The 18,307-nt window shown below is 46.2% G+C and overlaps 1 pseudogene; it reads right to left on the bottom strand.

The window, feature by feature from the left end:
- Window positions 1–13,463: 13,463 nt before the first annotated feature.
- LOC125758572 (uncharacterized) lies at window positions 13,464–17,323 on the bottom strand (annotated as a pseudogene).
- Window positions 17,324–18,307: the final 984 nt, after the last annotated feature.

Here is an 18,307-nt window from a genome sequence, read left to right as displayed (position 1 = left end):
TCTGTGACCCAGCGTTAACTTTCACCTTTAATTTTTGCCTCGACCAATTTCTGTACAACGGATTTTTTCTCTAAATGTGTTTCCCATACTTTCTTGAGTTCGTCCTGCGGCCACTTCTCCTTTTTTGCCTTTCTGTCCTCCCGTGATGCTTGGCGTCGCTTCTCGATCGCTTCCCGGATTTTCTTGTTCCACCAACTTTTTGGCTTCCTCTTTCCTTTCCAGCAAACAGTTATCTTCTCTTTCCCTATCTCCTTCATCATTAGATGTAACAGCTCACAATACTCCCAGTCCTTGCCTGGTGTTTTGCCTACTTCTTCCTCGACTCTTGCCGCTATATTTATTATTTGTTTGTCATTTAAATACGAGCTGCCAGACTTTGATTCCATGCTCTAATTTTCAGTTTTGTATTTCATTTGTAATGTTATTCGTTTATGATTACTACCCAAGCTTTTAATGCCTTCCTCCTCTATTCTCATTTTTCTCAGCTTGTGGTAAATTCCTTTAGTCATGAGACAATAATCAATACTTGATTTCTTGTTTCCGACTTCCCATGTTATCTGGCCGTCACATTTAGGCCCCGTGTTAACTACACTCTTAAAAAAAAGAGAGTCAAAAGGGAGTCAAGTCTGCTTGACTCTCTTTGTGGCAGCCGATGACCACCTTTTTTTCTAAGGGGAGTCACAATTCTCTGGTCGACGCTCCTGAATGAAATAGATGACTCCTTTGCTCCAAGGGAGTCAGTGATGGTTCTGCATATACAGGGTTGTTTTTTTTTTAAAGAAAGCTTCACTGGCTGCGACCAAGATACAGTTCTCTGCTTTGGCTTGTGGTATACCGAAAACTTTAGGTTGAGAATATATAGCACGGGATCGTAAAATGTGGAATTACGCAGGTATTGCGTTATGGCTTCAGTTACGATATTGCGGAAACAGCGCGTCGAAAACGTCTACAAGTAAACAGGGGTCTTAAAAAATCTTGCCCCGAAGCGAAACATTGAGAGTTATGACAACGTTTAACAGTGGCAGCGCTGACAAATTTGCGAATCTTCGCACGTTTGCAAGCGCGGTTTGTAGATTCCTACGACAGCATGTATGGCAGAAAACATACGCTTATTAGTGAAATAGACGTGCATGGTGTTGAACGCACTGGCGATCGGGAACACATCTAACTCGACGGCCGTAAAAACATGTGCCGCAAAGCTGGCATGTTAACAGCGCAGACCGGTTATCAAGGCGACGCTTTACCGCGTCTCCTAAAGAGCGACAATACTACCAGAATTATAGCGCGCGTGGTCATCATTTCTGCCCACCACCACCACCAAATCGCTCAGCAAACGTTGAGCACTAGGCACGCACACACGGCCTCACCGCACTCTCCCTAGCCCGTAGACAGGCTGCACAGGAGAAAACCGAGAGTGAATCCGCGTGATACCTCGAACTTGTGGGTGCGAGCGTTGAAACCTATGGCTCAAAGCAGCACCTTGTGCTGTACACAAGAAATCTATATACTTGAGCAGGGGATGCACGCTCACCTGCACCCCCTCCCCCCGTACAGCCCTTACAGACACACACACAGGGCTCGCTTCGCCTCCTCCACCCTGATATTATTCAATAGAGCTTTAACTATGCATGGATGTGTGTTCTATAGCACCAAAACAAAACCGAAACCATGCGTTCGTGGAGGCTACTTTAATCCAAAGCCGAAGCCATCAATACGAGACAGCCATTTTGACGTCGTTAGACGGCATTGTTCGTGATCCGTCTCGTTGTGGTCGTTCTTTAGTCCGCCAGAATAATCTGTGTCCTCAAGCGTGATTGCAAGTGATAGTTTTGCGGGACTTTCTTCGTGCTATGCATTCGTGGCGTAGTGTCGTATCGTCGGCTCGCTCTTGTCGTGTGTGGCTGATCGTTTTGCGTGACTTTCCTTCCGTGCTATGCATTCGTGGCGTAGTATCATGTCGTCGGCTCACTCTTGTCGTGACTGGCTGAAGCAGTGTCACTCAGTGTTTGGGAAAAGCAGCCTCCGGACGGAGAAGTTTCTGCAGTAAGCTTCGTTTCGTCGGTCGTGAACTTGCCTGAGCAAGATGGTAGCGCATGACGGATCCCAGTGGCACCGACAGACGAAGCCTGTGGACGACGCTCCAACGATCGTTATAGATTTCAGGTGAGTTCTGCCGGCTTCTGCCTACAACTCTTTTATTCGCTTTACACGTAGCTTTGCCACTTGTCTTTCTGATGTTCCAGTTGCACGGATTTTGCTATCGTGTTTCAATGGCTTGGAAACGACGAAAACCGCACTGGACTATCCAGTAGCGGGTAAAACGGAGTGGTGCGCACCAATATCGTGTTTCCTTATTCCATACATGCCAGAAAAACATGAAATTGCGAGTTGAAATCTCGGTTGCAAGTCGAGTGTGGTGACACGTAGAGCAACGTTGCACCGATATATATTTGAAGGGTAAGTAAGCTCAGCTGATCAAAATCAATCTAATGCACCCGGCCCCAACATGCCTGATATCCAGATCATGATTTTGGGTCGTGAAACTCTAGAATTTACTGTTTCTTTCCTTTGCTACCCAGACGTTGAAACACGTTTAATACGTATTTATTCGCTGCATATTCGAACTTCTCGCCGTGTTTGTGTGTGTGTTTGTGTGTGTGCGTGCTTTGATGCAGTAGCTTTCGTAGCACGGCTTCATTTAATTGAAACAGTGGTGACTTAATCTTATGATACTAAAAATTATCATGCAACAAAGGTAAATGTGAGTTCACTTCAATGTTGTAGTTTTTTTTTTGTCCACAAACTGCATACGAGCATAACCTCATCCTCCTGTGATACCTGCTTTGTCTAATGTGGTGTGGCGCTAGTACCTAATAGTAAACACAACACCAGCTTGTAATAATGGCAGTAAACATACTGCTCAAACTCTGTGTTGCGTGGATATTGGATGCCTTTGTTATAGCAGCCGTGGTTCAGTTCGGTATTATTTTCAACAGAAAGATACAGTTTACAGTCATGTTGTGGGCAGTTGACAAAAATCCTTTAAAATGGACTTGGAAGCGTTACGCTGCGAAGCCCAAGGACGCGGGTTCTATTCCTGACCCCGGCAGCTGCATTTAGATGGGGGCGAGATACAGAAATTCCCATGCCCTTTGATTTGTACACGTTGAAGAACTCCAAGTACTTAAATTTAATCCGTGGTCTCCCACTATGTAGCACCGCTTAATCGTATCGTGCTTTTCGCTCATAAATCTCTAGCAATTATTACTTCGTCATTATACCTCGAAACTCTCGCTATATCGTATTTGAATGCTATTCGCCATAGTCTGCAATGAATATTTAGCACTTTTTACAGCAGGGTACCTCATTTGACATTCTTTTACAATGCACCTTAATTGTCCCAATTTCGTGCCATAATCAGCTGTTGTTTTTAACATGTATATAAGTCACTTCAGCACTGTTCCTTTTTGTTTGACCGCTTCTCATCACCTCAATTGTTTGAGGTTTGAGGTCATGTTTGTGCTGCACAGTTTGCCCGAGTTTGCTCCCAACCCTCTATACTGGTCAACGCTGGCTGGTGGGTTGTCCTTCCAGACAAATGAAAAAACGAGACCTTTGCCTGTTGATATAGATCTGAAAAAAAGGCACATTAGGCGTTTAGAATAGCTGCACCTTCGTGCAGCTGTTCTGAAGCCAGGCACTAGAAGGGAACGCTCACAGTGACGCGACAGAAAGAAGGCAGTGAAGGCAAGCTTAGTCTTGTCGTACATTCGCCATATTTCGTGTAGCTGTATACACATTTTGCCGTTTTCTTCGTTAAACTAATAATATCATTTGGCGTTTAACGTCCCAGAACCACGATATGATTGAGAGACGCCGTAGTAGAGGGCTCTGGAAATTTCGACTACCTGGGGTTCTTTAACGTGTAGCTAAATCTAAGTACACGGGCCTCAAACATTTTCGCCTCCATCGAAAATGCAGCCGCCGAGGCCGGGACTCGATCCCGCGACCTACAGGTATTCGTTAAAATACTGCTGGTCTAGTGGTTATGGTGCTCTACTGCTGACCCGCAGGTCGCGGGATCGCATCCTGGCCGCGGCGGCTGCATTTTCGATGGAGGCGAAAATGGTTTAGTCTCGTGTGCTTTGATTTAGGTGCACGTTAAAGAACTCCAGGTGGTCGAAACTTCCGAAGCCCTCCACTGCGGCGTCTCTCATAATCTTATCGTGGTTTTGGGACGTCAAACCCCAACAATTATTATTATTAAAATACTGCTGCCATGCTATACAGGGTGATTTTTTTTCAGACAATACATATCTTTTATAAAAAAATTCTATGACAGTCACGCTCCAGTCGTACTCTAGTTCGCTCCAGTCGTACTCTAGTTCGAGGCGGAAATATTCTGCCGCAACAAAAAATGCGTTGACGGGACTAATTAACAAAAACCCGTTAACTGACTTTTATTTATTGACTTGAGGGCAGTTGTTTATATTAGAAATTTGTAGTGCGTGCCACTTTATGGCATAACCATTTTTCAGAAATCATGAAAGTTTTACGTAACTCGAGATATTTATTGTGAAATTTTAAGGGCTAAATCAAAACTGATCGTGTCCGGCGCACAGAAAACGTGGTTTTTCTGTTACGTCAGACCGGAGCTGCCCGCGACAAGGGAGTGACGAAATTTGAATGAAGGCGCGTCGTGGTCGTACCTTTTCGTGAAAAATGGCAAGTCATCTAACTTGCGCCAGCGGATCGCCTTACCTTTGCATGTGGCGTTTGGTGCTCATCTGTTTCTTTCGAGATGCGCGCAACCGAAACCGCAGTAATATCAAACTTTTCTTTCTATGTTTACAGAAGTACCACACATCGCACCAAAATAATAAGCTGTTGTGTATTTCTGAATGCTTGCAGATTTTCCTGATCACATTCTGCTTCGGCCCACCTTCATTAAACTATCATCACCTTCTTTTCACGTGTAGCTCCGAGCTTACGTAACAGAGAAGCGACGTTTCCTGCGCGTCCGGCGCTATCAGTTTCGATTTCGTCCTTGAAATTCGTGGATGAATATCACGAATTACGTGTAACTTTCGCGATTAAAAAAATGTGTATGCCATAAATTGGCACGCGCTATAACTTTCTAATATAAACAACTACCTCCAAGTCGGGAATTAAAAGTTAATTAATGAGTTTTTCTTTATCAATGTCTTCATTGCCATTATAGTTGCAGCAAACTATTTCCTTCTTGACATAGAGTGCGTGCGCGAAAACATCTTGAGCGTGACTATTATACAATTTTGATAAGAAATATGCGTTCTCTAAAAAAACATCCTTCTAATTGTACGGAGGTCATGCAGCGGAAACAGTTGCAGCTGGCTAAGGGAGTAACAGACCCTCAAAGTACAGCAAAGTTAATGAGTATCCCTGGTTTTGTTCATTGCCATGACACTTCATGGAATCTGGTGTGTGAGCGCTGCCCTTATCAGATTAAAAGGTGATCGATCTGTCTGTCATCATGTGTTTGTTTTTGTGCACATGACTATTTCAGGTTGCTTGAAGACTGCACATTGAAGCTCTACAGCTGGATTTGACCAGGAAGCCTCCTTGGAAACTTCGTGTCTCGAGGTAGTCAAGACGTGTCCAAGAATTCGGAATAGCCACGCTTAAGGTCTGGCCGTGAGTCGTCTCGAATCAGTGCAACCTGCTGTCTTTTTCGCCAGAATGCCACCTGACCCTGACATGGTCTGGGAACACGACACTGCCAAGCTCATGCACGCAGGCTGGGCCACCTATTGGGGTCCTGTATCTCAGATGACTACATGAGAATGCTGTACTGCATAAGAACTACACATGTTGCATGTTTTGCGCTGTATGCCACATAAAATGTCTAATGGATGTCCCAAAGAAGTGCTTGACGGCTGGCCATTGATTCCTATTCATAAAAACTGACTGCTGGCTATGCTAATGTTTATGCCAGGTCTAGTACATTGCCGCATTTGACAGTAATGAACGATGTTAGCGAAACTATTGCTTTTCATATCTCACTCATTCTGACAGTAATGTGTCTCGCTGTATTTCTGGACGGTGTTTCTGTATTTCAGTTCCGTACAGAACTCTCCATACCACCGCTAAATATATACATTTATATATATCATGCCTTATATATATAAGGTCCTTGACACACGACGTACGTTTTAGCATTAGCATAGTGCTAAAACGTACATCGTGTGTCAAATACCTTCCTACAGTATCGGGACCTCCGTGATCTTTCTGTAGCTCTTATATATATGGGTCATTCAATGCCAAGTGTCCCAGACGTGGCGCTCGCACATCGCAGATTTTGCTGATAAAATTTGTGCCTTTTTCCTGTGCCACATGGAGTATTGTGGCAAAACATTTTTGCTCGAAAAAATTTTTGACGGCCCTGGCACACCCTCGAATTTCGCTTCTATTTATTAAACTGTACCTAATAGAAAAATGTGTATAAAATCTATTTTTGTGTGTTGAGCTTCGAAACCGCGCTTGCGCTATCACAGAGGTTCTGTTTAGTTGTCCCATTCATTATTTCCGAATTTTTGTGTTTCACTACCAGCTACGTAGCTTCAAAAACTACAAAAATCTTCAAAGTTCGTGAATTTTTGTTGAGCTATCTAGAACTCACCCTAACCAATATTAATAATAGCCTGATTTCCAGGAAAGTGTATTTTAGTACAGAAATGTTTAGGGGTAAAATAGACTTAAAATCTTTCCGAAAAAAAATTGTGAAATTAGAGAAAATGTACGATTTGTTGCATGTTTGACCGTATTTTTCATACTGATACGGTCCAAGTAAAAATCCTCGTCATGTGGCGTTTGATAGAAGACTTCATTGTTAAGTAACGAAGAAAGTATAATCAAATCATTTTTTTGTTTTAAGGAAGAAAATAATTTTTTAATTTCGCCCTCCGAACGCGCAGTGCATTTCATTTTGTTGCCACTTCGCCGCAAAGCACGTGGTAGGCCTTGCAGCTGACACTTGTCACAGGCTGCGGCCAAATGCGATGTATGTCAGTGGCTCGTGAGTGGTCGAAAGTCTTGTCGCGTTGATGTCAGGGCGACGAGTAATGAATTCGCGTTACAATGTGAGCTTGCTTGGCGGGCCCAATGGGAAGTATGGACGCCCGAGAGCAGCCTATCGTCGTTGGCACAATGTGCTAGAGGGCCGTCTGTACAACACGTATACCCTGCGAAAGAAGTGTATACAGGGTGCATTATTAGATGCGAAGTATCTTAAGGCGGAGCTCAATCCGGTGGTGGTGGTGGTGGTGGTGTGCGGCGTGACCGCCCTTACTGCGCATGCGCATACCCTCTCCACACACCTCCTCTCCACTCCCCTCCACTCCCCTCTCCACTCACCCTCTCCCCTTCCCCTCCCCCTTTCCACTCTTCCTCTGAAACGCGGGCTCGACATGCCGAAATTCTCTCCTGCGCAACGCCGCGATGAGCTCGAGCGCATGCGCGACCCCTCCCCTTCTCTCTCCTCTCCTACGCTGCCCCCTCTCGCCCACCTGTCGACCGCGTTCCCCGCTCGCCCTGTGAGAATTAACGGCCAGGCTAGATGGAAGATACGACGCGCGTAGCGTCCCTCTTCGCGTTCCACGACGCGAAGTCGGTAGCATGCCCAATGAACGCCAACGGAACGCGATCGTGCAACTGCTCCGCCTTCGTGTCGCCTCATGGTCCCCTTTTGCGAGAGATGGTGTAATTTTTCTTTCAGTATGTGTATGCTAGTTGTGCAGACGTCCCTCTAGAACATTGTGCCAACGACTCCACATGCTGCTCTCGGGCGTCCATACTTCCCATTGGGCCCGCCAAGCAAGCTCACATTGTAACGCGAATTCATTACTCGTCGCCCTGACATCAATGTGACAAGACTTTCGACCACTCACGAGCCACTGACATACATCTCGCATTTGGCCGCAGCCTGTGACGAGTGTCAGCTGCAAGGGCTACCACGCGCTTTGCGGCGAAGTGGCAACAAAATGAAATGCACTGCGCGTTCGGAGGGCGAAATTCAAAAATTATTTTCTTCCTTAAAACAAAAAAAAATGATTTGATTATACTTTCTTAGTTACTTAACAATGAAGTCTTCTATCAAACGCCACATGACGAGGATTTTTACTTGGACCGCATCAGTATGAAAAATACGGTCAAACATGCGACAAAGCGTACATTTTCTCTAATTTCACAATTTTTTTTTTCGGAAAGATTTGAAGTCTATTTTACCCCTAAACATTTCTGTACTAAAATACACTTTCCTGGAAATCAGGCTATTATTAATATTGGTTAGGGTGACTTCCAGATAGCTCAACAAAAATTCACGATCTTTGAAGATTTTTGTAGTTTTTGAAGCTACGTAGCTGGTAGTGGAACACAAAAATTCGGAAATAATGAATGGGACAACTAAACAGAACCTCTGCGATAGCGCAAGCGCGGTTTCGAAGCTCAACACACAAAAGTAGATTTTATACACATTTTTCTATTAGGTACAGTTTAATAAATAGAAGCGAATTTCGAGGGGGCACCATGATTGTAAAAATTTTTTTCGAGCAAGAGTGTTTTGCCACGATACTCCATGTGGCAGAGGAAAAAGGCACAAGTTTTATCAGCAAAATCTGCGATATGTGAGCGCCACGTCTGGGACACTTGGCATGGAATGACACACACACACACACACACGCACACGCACACACACACACATATATATATACAGGGTGTCCCAGCTATCACGCAGCACGATTTAAAAAAAGAGGAACGGCGTTACGCGAAGCGAACCTGCTGCATATTGTTCCTAGTACACTGAAGTAGCCACTGCTATTTTTTTCGTTAATGAGGTTTAATTAATTAGTCATAACTATATTTGTAACTCGACAAGTACTCACCTAATTGTCAAAATGTTAATCAGGCGTATGTAGGCAAGTTCAAAGGACATCTAACTGCGCAATTTTTAACAACGTACTAATTACGTGCTCATTTTTTCCGGCTCTTAAAGAAAGCCCGCGAAATATGAAAAATAACACGTGACTACGCTCCCACCGGCAATGGAAACCAGCGCCCTCAAATAAGCTTACTGCAAACAACCGCTTTGCCTGTTCGTTGCGATAGACAGCGTTCCGCATTTTGGCAAGGATACAGGTCGGGCGCCAACGATATGCGTGCAATTTCGCTGGGATTTATTCCGTTCGATAGTACGCCACGATCATTATCCGTATCTCGCGGCCGACTGTTCTCACTGATAACGCGGCAGGTGTTCTGTTACGGCCTGACTCGGTAAAACGAAGCGGTGTGTTTCTTAGGCCGGGGAGTTCCAGATAGGGCGATGCATTTTTTTTCTTTCTTCATGTTTTTCCTCTATACTGTCTACCTCATGGGAGCCTGTTTGAGGGCGCTGGTTACCGACGCGCGCAACAGTATAGTCACGTGTCACTTTTCATATTTCGCGGGCTTTCTTGATCAACCGGAAAAAATGAGCGCGCAATTAGCACGTTGTTGAAAGTAGCGCAATTAGATGCCATTTGTGCATGCCTACATACGCCTCACTGACATTTTGACAATTAGGTGAGTACTTGTCGAGTTACAAATATAATTAGTACTAATTAATCAAACCTCATTAATGAAAAAAATAGCAGTGGCTACTCCAGTGGGCTAGGAACAATATGCAGTAGGTTTGCTTCGCGTAACGCCGTCGCTCTTTTTTTAAATCGTGCTGCGTCATAGCTGGGACACCCTGTATATATATAATGCTTAACAATGGTGGTGACGTGGCTAAGGACTACGCATTATTCGCAGGATGTTGTGCCTATAGTTTATACAAAAAAGTAGATTGTCATTACAATGTGAACCTGTATGAAATGGCATAAGTGTTTAAAACCGATTCAGAGAATAATTTTACGAATCACAGAAATTTCAGTTTGTTTATAGGAATTCATTGTAGGATGAAGGCATGCAGACGTGAAAGAGAAAAGACACAGACAAACCAAACGCTAGCGTTTGAGCTGTCCGCATCTCTTCGGTTTCCGTGTTGCATGGCTTACTTTCTTCTAGAATAAACATTTTTTGTTGTTTTACGGGAGCGGCAATTGTTCTGAGACTCATCTATATAAACTTCGAGTAGTATTTTATTTCCCCCAGAGGAATCGAGTGCACCACTGTAAAGTTGCTACAAAAACTTGTTGCGGCTGTCATGCATCCACCACAGTGTTCCTGTTTGAGTAAGCCTGGTGGAAGTGCCTTGTTGAGTAACAAGAGGCAGCGGCACCAACTTTTGTCGATTGTCAGATAAAAACACTAATGGTGATCGCTCTGATTTGAAGTTCTCTTGAAATTCTTGATCTCTATAAAACTTGTTTAGTTTATGTGTATTTGTACGCTGATTTTGAAAATGCAAATATTTTTTTACTATTATATGTCGTGTTAATTAAGTATATCAAACATTTCATGTGCCATGTTAGGCCTGCACGAGTTACAAACCTGAAAGAGTTACAAAGTAAGCATATCACAATAATATGAAATGGGAACTGTATGCAACATTACCAGAATGCATGTTCTAAACCCACTTAACAATAGTCATAGTATGCTGAACATTGACCAGTAAGTGTATGTATAGCTGGTGATTCGCTCACGAGAGTTCAATATTACGTAACTTTTAACTCAAATGGGTTTAAAACGCGAGTTCGTATGTGGGCTAGTGGGTTCATGAACATTATGCCAGAACAGCGCAGTAAACTCCTTTAAAACTATTGCATACAGTTTTTATCCCCAAACGATAGCGATATGTCGATTTACTTTGTAACTCTCCAAGTTTGGAAAGGCTTGCTCATCAAGACACATGAAATTTTTATGTGTTAAAACTGCGTTTTCTTCCAGATAATTGCATATTTGAAATCGCCACATAAGCAAACCTAAACTCAGCAAGTTTCATCAGTATCGACCAAGAAGAAAAATAAACGCATTATTTGTTGCAGAGTGTCTCATTGAGTACCACGAAGTGGTCACACTGACTCTTGCCAGGGGAGTCATGTACACCACTGTCCTTAAGGACAACGGAGTCAGAGGAACGCTCCAGTGGGGGTCAGCGTTACCATGGCAAAGGGGTCACCCTGACTACCTATAGGTACTAGCGGGAAATAAAAGGTAGTCGCGTAGACTCCTGCGTTGGGAGTAATACATACTCTCTCTCTGCTTGTGAAGAAGGGAGTCGTTGGTCTGAAGAACGAAGGGAGTCGCTTGACACCCCAAAAGGTCATCATATGTGTAGCAAGGCGATTACCACCCAAAGGTAGTCAGTACAGACACCCTTTTTTTTAAGAGTGTATCTCCAGACTATGCTGCTCGCAGAGATCTAGTAATAACTTCCGAATGGCGTCTGAATATCCGTCAAGATCATGTATGTGGGCATTCATGTCGCCTAGAAGGATGATTTCGGCCCCATTACCAAATTCCTTAATATCCGCACTCATGCAATCCACTATCTCCTGATTCTTTTCTCTGCAGTTATTTCCCGTCCACCAGTAGGCTACCCCAAGCCACGTTTGCTTTCCACCTACTGTGCCCAAACCTCAGAGGTGCTCTGAACACGTCTGTTTTATTCTAACCTTTTTGGCGCCACGGTGAATTAGCATTCCTACTCCCCCACCTTTCCTTTCTGATATGGTCCTGTTACACCCTTCCCAAACATAATTTTCAATATATGGTGGCTCTTCCAAATCTCTAAGGTGTGTTTCCGTAACCGCATAAACGCCTATTTGTTCTTTGTTTAACTGCTGCTCAATTTCTCACCATTTTGCCTTTTTCCTGCCACCCTGCATGTTTATGTAACTAATCGCAACACTCGCCTTCTCCTTTTTTCTTTTACCCTTTTTCTGGTTTTTCGCAATACTACCTGTCAAATATTCCTCGTTATTTTCCCTGTTACTAGATACCCCGGACTCCGAAGGGCCCGGGGACCCACCAAAAATGCTGCTGTGCGTCCTGCCAGTCGCCAGCCCACACCATGACCAAGCCTCTTATCGAAGTGAATTCTGTCTCTTTCGAAACCACCCCACCTGTGCACCTCCCTGTTTATATCCACTACCTCGAAATCCTTCTCTCGACTAATTCGCCATATCTCTTTGTTTGCGTCGACAACCGCCCTTTGCAAGTTGCCGTTGCGAACTGGTAGTTCCGGTACTGTGCATACTACAATTTGCACATGGGGGGACACCGTGCGCATGTCCTCGACCCCTTTCACAAGGTTGTCGCTAGTCCTGACGATTCTTTATTCAAGACGTCATTGAGCCCTCCCGCAATTACTACGAGGTTACGTCTGTTAGCTTTAGCTGCGAGTTTTTCACTCGCTTGCCTCATGACTGACCCCAGCGTATGTCCTGGGAACGTCCCTATCGAAACCCTCTTGTCGCCTTTCACCCTCTCCTTGATTGCCCCTGCGCATCGGACTAAATTTGAGTCCCCGGCGATAATGACCTGTTCAGACATTCGTTCTGAAACATGCACCTGCCTGCTGACTAGGTGACTAGCGCGAGTCACGGCTGCTTTGTCGCCTCCCTACCTCAAAACTACATCCCGGTAACTGGGCCCTGTGACCACTCTATCTGCCTTTGTCATGCCTGATGTTCCCTTCGGCTCTCCCCCACGGGGGGTCGTCGCCGTAATGCTTCCACCGTCACCTGCGTCTTCTTTGTTCACTTTGACGACCTTCGATAGGCCCTCCTCCGCTGACCTGAGCGTTTCTCCCATGGCCGTCGTTTTTTCTCGCTCTGTCGCCAATGCATTTTCCAGCTCTGCGATTTTCGCCATGAGCCCACTCTGGACCGCCATCATGTTTTCCATTTTTTCCTCGAACTCGCATTGTCTGCACTTGGCGTCACCTTCTTCTTCTTTCTCATCCGCACAAACGTCCATCTTCTAACCTACCCCGCACACTGAACACTTTACCGTCTTTTTGACCATGGCAAGATCAGTTCACCGATGCCCACGTGTTGCAAAACTGTCACAACAAATAATCACGGCGTACTAAAATACACTGTTCTAAGCCAAAAAGAACCACAATAATAAATAAATACGCACCACTTCAAAACACCTGTGCATGCACGTGGGCGGTCTACGCGCAGACCTCAGCCACGTGGTGGCAGGAAAAAAAAACCACAGTACAAAGTACTACACAAAAAAAACGTGCAACGTAATAGACCCAATAAAGCTTTACGCTAGCGCCTTATGTACTCATAAAGGCACAGACAGAGGCAAGCTCGAATCATGCAAATACACTTATCAGTCGCTGTCCTTCCGGAGCTCTCGAAAAACACGTCCTTCCTCTAAGACTTGGCACTCACGCGCCCTCTACATCCCCCCTTTTGGGAAAATAAAAGAAAGCAACATCTTGCCATCAGGTATGCAACGTAGCGACATGTCTCATGGCACGCTCTACAAGTTCAACCGCACCGGTGTCCTAACGCAACGTCCAGACCGAGTGCGCACAACCGACACAGGCGGTTTTGATGGAGTAGCCAGGGCAACCGGTGGCGATGCAACTGGTAGAGGAAAGACTGCCCTAGGAGATGAACTGCTGCACACAGGCGCTGGGCGCGTTGGAGTCTGTGGTGGGCTTTGGGATTGTTGTTGCAGTGGACTGGAGCTGCCGAGGTTACAACCCCGCGATGACGGAGACTGCTGCGGAACCAAGTGTCTCCGTTTGCGGACGAGAGCGCCTGCTTCTGTCTGGATAACGTAGGATCGCGGACGCTGCGCTGGGCAAAGAATTGTGCCAGCACGTTCTGCGTCGCGAATCCAGACTCTCCCCCTCTCACCAGGAACGCAACACCTGCGCAGCATGCCGACGGTCACAAAATCTTGACGCTGGCGACGTCGTTGGGCAGTGTCGCGCCTGTGGAAATCGGCAGCGTGAGGGCATGTCGGGGTGCTACGCAGGATGGCCCGAGTTTGGCGAAACTAAGGATCTTTCCGAGCTCTGGCGACACCCCCTTTTGAACGAGCTAACAGTACGAGAAGGTGAAATCCAGCCCTCAGCGCGCGCTCTGTTCCATTGGTGACGATGGAACGCGGCGTCACGTCGAGGGCGGTCGAGAAGATTGGGTGGTGTCGTCAAACTAGAGGCAGCTTCTTTCATTTGTTTGTCGTTCGACTGAGTGCAGAAGTGCACCCATGCAAGAAAAGTGACAGAAAGTTCTACTAACTACATCTTTTATGTTTTCGCGGGCCGTTTGAATTCATTTTCAAGCGTTTAATGTCTGCACTAGGTATTCGTCAGAATAATCAGCACCGTGGCCTCCGAGATTAGTTCCGACCGAGTGCTTTACAACACCGCGGCTAGAGCTAAACATCGAGGTCACGTGTATAATCACTATAGTCGGCCTCTACATTCTAGCGTTTCCTCGGCTGGCGCGCGCCCTCCTCGTCCTCTTATTAATCGTCTGCTCGCTCCCCGAGCAGGTGTGGCCGGGTGACAAGCTAAGTGGCTGGGCGCTATACCTAGCTAAGTCAGGACATACTATGACGAAGCTGATTAAGCCAAATCATACTACGGACAAGCTAATTAAGCCACGTCTTATTAAGATCATGCTAACGAACCGTGTAAAGCTAACAAACTAATCACGATCATTCTAATTAACACGACGCCAATTATGAGCGTGTAATTAAAACCAAGATAATACCGAGGTTGTGTTAAAATTATAGTGCTAATTAATATTATGCTAATTACCTATGTACTATGTAATTGAAACATTAACAATCAATACAGGACTATTCAGTATCATGTTAGTTAAGACCGAGGTAATTAGGGCTATGCTAGTTGGCACGATGCTAATTAGGAGCGCTCTAAGTCAAACCAAGTTCATTAAGAACTTGGCAAGTACATGGTAATTATGATTACTGTAATTAGCATTATGTCAGGTACATTCATGCTAATGAGGACCATGGCAATGAAACCTGATTAATTAAAGCTGTGTTAATTCAAACATAACGAATTAAGACAACTATTCACTGTCATGTTAATTAAGGCCTAGCTAATCAATAGCACGAATATTGAGACCGAACTCTACTCTGAAGCAGGCCAAGCATACTGAGTAGACGAGCCACGTAATAAGCTCGAAGAAGCTAGGTGACCACAAGATCCTCCGATTTCCCCAGCCTTGCACAAGTAGTGAAAGCTGACCAAATTATTTTATATGCAAAGAAGCTGCTCAGTACCGTCCACTGCATGAAACACTTGACAGGCACACCGGCACTGGGACAGTCCCGAGTTGAACTGGGGCCTTTTCGGAATCAACGAGTTTGTGCCCAAGCTCGCACGTCAATCAATTTGATTGACAGACGCCCGCGGCGAAGATAGGGTCCGCCCATCGCATTTGCTCTTGCGGAGGAGCAGTGCTCACGGCGCAACGCCAGCGAGCGGCAGGAATAATCTATCAGATTAATCGCACAGACTATGCACACACGCACGAAGAACTAAAGGTCATATCATCACGTGGCTACGATGTCTCGCATTCAAATTCACCGCGCTCACGATGTACCACTCACCGCCACGAAGCAAGAGCCCCTGGTGGGATTTGTGGCGAGATATGTCATTATTAAAGACGATATTAAAGACGATAGTCTTTCTTGGGGAACTTAAACGCAGAAATTTTGGTCTGTCTTTCTGTCTGTCTGTCTGTCTTTCTGTTTGTCGGCACGTCCCTCGATTCAGCCACTCGGCCAAAGTTGAACCACTTGCCCAAGGGCCAGCCGTCTTGAACTGGTACGGCTGTTCATACTTGTGAACGTTGTCGATCAAAAAGTAAATATCATGTATATCCGAGGTGCAACATCACTAGGTAAGTATTAGGTGGCGTGTTCCTTTAATAGAAAATGCATACATACGTAATTTTAAGGACCCTAGTTTCTTAAGCTGCGCTGAAAATGCATAAGAATGGAAGCTTGAGCGAGATGGTATGCGTTCATCTTTGTTGAAACAGCGCTCACTAGACGACGACGAAGTAAAAGAAGGCACAGGACAGGCAGCGCCTGTCCTGTGCCTTCTTTTACTTCGTCGTCGTCTAGTGAGCGCTGTTTCAACAAAGCTGAAAATGCGACTGCGCTGAAATTTGCCTTCCTCCGTGCCCTTCGCACGAGCTCATTGTTGTGTTTCGGTTTCGGTTCTGTATTGCACTGTACGAATGCCATGGGTTGGTGTTGAAAAACTTTAGTTTTGAGAAGGCGAAGAAGGTGAAAAAAATATTTAAAAAATGAAAAAGCAGCGTTGTGGGCGGCCTTCAGGCTGCCGGTTGTGGGCGCCGCTCTGGCGTTCCTGTTTTACCCAGGCGACATGTAAATAAAAAAGTGTGTGGAGAGTACTCGTTGAGTGCGGACGTTTCTCTGCTTCAGCGCTTCGCGCCAAACCGCGTTTCGGGCTGGCTGGCGTCCCCGCCGGTCTCGTTGGTCACCGCCGGTCTTCGCCTGCTGCTGCGCCGGGACTACCAGCACGCAACACAGCACTCATGTTTCCCGACGTATTGCCAGATGGCGTCCATATCTCACACAGCGCCTCTTCTATCGTCTTTACACGACATTTACAGCGAAGCACGCAGATACGCGGCCAATTTTTTACTTGTTTGTAAAGCATTGTTTCTGCCAATTTCTTACTACAGAAAAATTTTCAGACATGTAACTATAGCAGTACCCTGTCCATTGATTTATCTGCAATATTCTAGAGAAGCGAAACGAGCTGCACCATAGTGCGGCGTGTGCGCCCTTGTTGCCTTCGAGAGTGGAAATTTCCATGCTGCAGGTGGAACGAAAGAATTCCCCGAAAGAGGACAAACGCCCGCGAACACGCCCATGGGAGGTGCGATGAACAGTTGGCAAAAAGATAGCGCGACAATAGCGCTGACATCGCTACACTGTCAAAATGTTGACTGAGAGTGGCGGCGCTCACGCGTTCGCACACGGCGTTCCTTTGAAAACCGCCGCAAATGCCGCACATGCGTATGTGACGCCATGCTCGTTCTTGTAGCCGTTTTTATCAACGCTGCTATCGCGTGCTCCGCACTGTCTTTCTGTCATGACCGCCGTAATGCGAGCTCGGAGCAAGCTCGTGTGCCCGAGAAGCTCGGGCTATCCTGCATAGCACCCCTGAAAGCAACGTGGCTGGTGGGAGTAGAAGACGAATCTTGAGGCTGCGCCCCATGAGAAGGTGAACAGGGCTATACCCGGTCACGCCAGGTGCGTTGTGGTATGGCAAGAGGGCGAAAGGCCAGTCTGGAGACTTCTTGAAAAGTTCCTTGACGGTCCGCACCATTCGCTCGATTTCGCCATTGGACTGCGGGTACCTGGGACTGCTGGTGATCTGGGGGAAGCCGTAGCTCTGGGAGAAGGTGCGGAACTCTGTCGACGAAAATTGAGGTCCATTGTTGCTGACGAGGACCTCCGGGATCCCATGCCTTGCAAAGACGCCTTTGACGGTAGAGATCGCCGCTGTGGACGTTGTCGTGCGAAGGGACCGCACTTCCGGGTACCTTGAGTAGCAATCGACGAGGAGAAGGTAGTCTGCTCCTTCGTGATGAAATACGTCCACCCCGACTCGCTCCCAGGGGCGGCGAGGGGTCACTGTAGGAAGCAGTGGCTCTGGTCGCTGGACCCGCGTGGTGGCGCAATTGGGACAGTTCTCCATCATGGTCTTTATCTGGCTTCTCATCGTCGGCCACTACACAGCACCCCTGGCAATGGCGCGACAACGGTTCACTCCGAGGTTTCCATCGCGGATGAGGGACAGGACGTGCTTCCGCAGAGAAGCGGGCACTTCTGGCGTCCCCTGTAAAGGAGAAGACCGCCACCGAGGGCGAGTTCCGCACGATGAGCCCAAAACTGCGCCATGCTGACAGGCAGATTCTTCTCCGAGGCCACCCTTGCTCGCAGTACGACCTGAGATGAGCGCACTCCCTATCTGCAGCCTGGTGAGCAAAACTGCGATTCGGCCTAGTTGGAACAAGTTCATTTTGAAATACTTGCGCAGGCACACAAGGACAAAGAAGAGAGACACACACAGGCGCAATCTAACAACTGGTTTATTTTTTGAAAAACGTTCACTTAACACCCCTCGGAACTGCGCACTCTGATCACTCAAATTGATTTGCACTTTTATTTAGAGAACACTCACGTGGGATTCGGGGAGAAAACGTTCATCCAGGCAAAGGGGGTTTGCATAGGGTCAAAGGTAGCCCCGGTTCTCAGTGACATATTTTTGGGCAGCGTAGATCGTGACTTGGCAGTGTGCCTACAAGAT

Source organism: Rhipicephalus sanguineus, chromosome 5 (genome assembly GCF_013339695.2).
Source record: "Rhipicephalus sanguineus isolate Rsan-2018 chromosome 5, BIME_Rsan_1.4, whole genome shotgun sequence".
NCBI lineage: Eukaryota > Metazoa > Arthropoda > Arachnida > Ixodida > Ixodidae > Rhipicephalus > Rhipicephalus sanguineus.
The sequence above is the reverse complement of the archived record's forward strand: the minus strand, read 5'-3'. Positions and strand labels throughout refer to the sequence as shown.